The sequence below is a fragment of the Nycticebus coucang genome, chromosome 19, assembly GCF_027406575.1.
Source record: "Nycticebus coucang isolate mNycCou1 chromosome 19, mNycCou1.pri, whole genome shotgun sequence".
Lineage (NCBI taxonomy): Eukaryota > Metazoa > Chordata > Mammalia > Primates > Lorisidae > Nycticebus > Nycticebus coucang.
Genome location: NC_069798.1, coordinates 21,792,184 through 21,796,874, shown reverse-complemented (window position 1 = coordinate 21,796,874; position 4,691 = coordinate 21,792,184). Strand labels below are relative to the sequence as shown.

The following is a 4,691-nucleotide window of genomic DNA, read 5'->3' as shown; positions in this document are numbered from 1 at the left end:
TTTTTTTTGTAGAGACAGAGTCTCACTGTACCGCCCTCGGGTAGAGTGCCGTGGTGTCACAGGGCTCACAGCAATCTCTAACTCTTGGGCTTACATGATTCTCCTGCCTCAGCCTCCCGAGCAGCTGGGACTATAGGTGCCCGCCACAACGCCTGGCTATTTTTTTGTTGCAGTTTGGCCGGAGCTGGGTTTGAACACGCCACCCTTGGCATATGGGGCCGGCGCCCTACTCACTGTGCCACAGGCACTGCCCAGGAGAATAATTTCTTTAAATAATGCACTAAATTGCAAATGGGGGAAAATTTGTAATATAAAAATTAAAGTAAATCTTATATACAATATAATAAATGTATGTTAGAGAAAAATATTTGCAAAAAATACAATGAAAAGAGTATTATATAATGTGTAGGATACTTCTGGGCAATAGCTAGAAAAATTCAATAAATATCATAAGAACATGTATAATCAAAATTAATTTATAAGCTACAGGAAGGAAATGTCATTGGCTGATAAGCATATGAAGTGATGCTCAATTTTTAGTAACAAAAGCAAAGAAAAAGTTACAATTTTTTGTTATCAGATGAAAAAGTAAAATTAAACAATGGAAGATAATGGAAGAAACTATAAATCTTTGGTGGGAATATAATGACAGGGGGAATGTAGATATATTATCAGATTTATTGTGCCCATATAATATCAGTCAGAAATTGCTGTTCTAAGTACATACTCAGAGAAATTGTATATAAATATCCAAAGAAGAAAGTTCATGTATAAGAAAGTTCATTATTATAAAATATGTGTATATCATAGCAAACTAGTGGAAATCTCTAAATGCTCACCAAAAATTAAATAAAATGTGTCACATGCTAATTATAGAACCATGTAGCACTTACAGGAAGTAACTTAACAGGAATGTAACAATATTCAATTGTTTAAAATATATAATATTCTTTGAAAAATATGACACAACATAGCTTCTATGCAAATTTAATATAAAAGAATGAATGCCTTATGATCGAAGATAATATGATTATAGAAGAAAGAAAAATTTACAATAAAATAAAATAAAAACAAAACCCAGGCATCATATAGAACAACGATGGAAATATACCTAGGTCTAAAATAAAGGGAGGGATAAATAATATTAAACTAGAGGTAAATTAAATTTATTTATGAAATAGACATGTGAATAAGCTAGAAAAAAATATAAAAATTTTCTACCACATGTGAACTCTTCCAAGTATCTTGATAATGTGCAATAGTTAAGAAACAAGAGACAAAGAGAATATTATTTAAATCAAAAAACCCAAAGCACAAATATGTGAATCAGGAGACTAAAGTTTAGTAAATAAAAACTGCTTATGAAATCATTTGGTCAATATCTGGTGGCACCGATAGGCAATTCATTTAACCAACTAACAATCATCACAGTGTTTGCAATTTCTGTGGATAGAATGTTCCTGTACTGTGCTGATTTCCTAAATGTAAATGAATATCTTTGGCTATTGGGAGAAGCATACTTATGAACTTTAGATGAATAAATGATGAATCTCTGAGATTAGAAAATGGTACTCATCTTAATATACTTTATCTCCTCTGCGTATATAGATAATTATTCCATGAAAAGTTATCAATAGCAGAATAAAATTGGATTGAAGACAAAATGAAGTTTCTTCTAAATTCAACTTGAAAAAAAAAAAAAAAAAGAATGGATTGGAGGTAGCACCAGACATATGCTTAGAATCTACAAGGGATTCACGTCATAATCATGGCTCCCCAAGGTGCACATAATTAGTATTTATAGAAAGTCAGGAGAGGCGAATAGAAACAACTTAGTGTATCTTAATCCAAAGCCAAATAGATGATCCCATGCTCCTGTGGCTCATACTGCTGTGGGAATGGGAAAGATCATTGTTAGGATAAAAGTAACCAATTCTAATAAACAAATGAATTAAATCGGGTGTCCTATGGACATTTAATAAATATTTTATCAAAATATTTGATTTGAAAGGCTAGCAAATATAATCCATTAGAGGATTATATTTGAAATGAAAGTTTTGTATTTGCCATGGATCTGAGTGCCTGGTAAATATGAGAGATTTTACACAGGCATGGTCACATTGCCACTATTAAATTAGAGTTCACTTAAAAAATTACTAACATAAGAAGCTTAAAGAGAACATTAGTGATTGCGCATTTGAATTTTTGAACATAATTTGAAATTGGTTTTTTCATAGAGAGGAAGAGTAACCAAATTTGATGAACTTCTGCATTTGGTAGCATATGTTTAAGGAAAATTCCACCTTCCAATTGGAACACTTGGGATAATATGGCATTACCTAGTGCATATCAAACTCCAGAATAAAGTAATTCCTCCAACTCAATTTTATAGTGAATTTTTCTTTTCTGTAAATAGCATGTGTCAGCATTTATTCTTCATACACAATCATTTTATATGCAACTTGCTAGTTTGTATAATAAAATTTCAGTTAACTCAAACCTTGAGAAATAATTGTACTAAAATACAATTTAAAAATCTCAGCATGAGAGATAGATTAGATAATTTGCACTATAGATCAATAGTCAAATTTCCAGCAGGTGTGTCCACCTTTTCTTTTCTTATCTTCTTTTTCTTTTCCATTCTTTCCTTTTTTCCCTTTCCTTTTCTTCTCTTCTCTTACCTTTCCTTTTATTTATTTTTTTTTTCTGTCACACAGAAGAGTTGTCCTGAGCCACACATTAAACACACAAACACTAACGAAAGCTGATGAGCAAAACAGAGATCCATGCATAATTTTCACGATCTCCAGCACCACATATCAGCAAACAGGTCTCATATAAACCACATGTGGTCTATGGGCAGCAGGTTGCACAGCAAAATATCATTTTACTGGCTATTTTTATTGGATATCTGGAAATAATAGAACACATTTGTGTTTATATTTGTCTTCCTTCAGGGAAAATATTTATAACTTTTTTAATGTATGGAAACTGGAAAATGTGGTTCTAATCACATTGCATATTTAGAAAGCAGTTTGGCTTTTCCTCAGGTTGACTCCAAAGGAAAGTTAATGATATAAATAGGAAAGGATAAAGTTTTAACATATTTTATTTTTAGAAGTCCGTGTCTATCTTTTGCTAAACATTTTTATGCAGTAACAATGGAAAACTGAGTAAATTTGAAGTATATAAAAATAATCTCAATATTTTTCTATTAGTTCTTATTTTAGAATTTAAGTGTAGTAATAATAGTAATTTTTCCACTATATAAATATAATAAATTCATATTTTTAATTGATAGATACATTAATCATTAGTAGCCTTATGGAAAATTATGAACAATATTCTACTACTATGTAATAGTATTTTAAATGTAGTATCATATAGTTCATTTAGCAGATATTTCAACTAAAAAATTTTATTCAAAGTAGTCTCTAAACATGTTTTTAGAGAAACAGTCAGTATAGAATAGCATGTAATTGAAGAATCTTGGTTTGCATTCAGTAGAAGTTTCTTATTCTTAACAATACATTGTATGTGAGAGCAAGTTACCCACAAATACAATCATGCAACGTATTTCACTCACACACAAAGGAAAGGTAGTAAGTCGTAATAACTGCTAACAGACATTGTGAAGTAAATTTTCTGGAAATGGATATCAATTCTTATATATAAGAATTCTTGGTTGGGTGGCATCTGTGGCTCAGTGAGTAGGGTGCTGGCCCCATATACCATGGATGGCGGGTTAAAACCTGGCCCTGGTCAAAACTACAACCTCAAACAGCTGGGTGTTGTGGTGGGCACCTGTGGTCCCAGCTACTTGGGAGGCTGAGGCAAGAAAATCGCCTAAACCCAAGAGCTGGAGTTTGCTGTGAACTGTGATGCAGCAGCACCCTACTGAGGGTGAAAAAGTGAGACTCTGTCTCTCTAAAAAAAAATTAAAAAAAAAGAATTCTTATACATATAAGAATTTATATATATTCTCATAATTTGCGGTGATCATTTTTTAGATAAAATGATATTTGCAAATTATGCAATTGAGTTTCCCACATTTGGGAAAATCTCAGGGGTCAGCACATCCGGAGTGGATGGATAAGCCTCGCCCTGGGAAAACCATCTCGTGATCATGGCATCTCCCCTGCCAGGTACGTATAAGGATAGAATAAAAGATTTCAGGTCTTAAACTATTTATAACAACTGACATATATCTATACTAGTGATGGTGAAACAGTAAATTAAACTAAAAGCTTATATGAAAATATATATTACTTTATGATGCTAACTTCAGGCTGAGTCCTAATATTGAGAATTTAGGATTCTCATTTGGATGAGGATTAAGATTCTTAAGATTCTTTCAAAATCACCTCTTTGCAAGTGAAAAAAATGGGTGGTACCTATTCCATAGAATGAATTGTGACTACTTTCTTCTTTTCGATATTGTGAAAGTGTCCTTGGCAAACTCATATAGACTTTTTTTTCTTTATTTTGAGACAGAGTCTCACTTTCTTGCCCCTAGCTAACACACCTTGGTATGGGCTTAGTTCACGGCAACTTCAAATCTTGGGTTCAAGCGATCCTCTTGCCTCAGCCTCCTGAGTAGCTGGGACTACAGGCACCTGCCACGATGCCTGGCTAATTTTTTTCTATTTTTAGTAGAGATATAAAATTTACCTTGACTGGCTAGAATGTTC

General features: G+C 32.6%; 1 pseudogene; it reads right to left on the bottom strand.

Moving 5' to 3' along the window:
- Nucleotides 1-4,024: 4,024 nt before the first annotated feature.
- Nucleotides 4,025-4,153, bottom strand: LOC128572233 (uncharacterized; annotated as a pseudogene).
- Nucleotides 4,154-4,691: the final 538 nt, after the last annotated feature.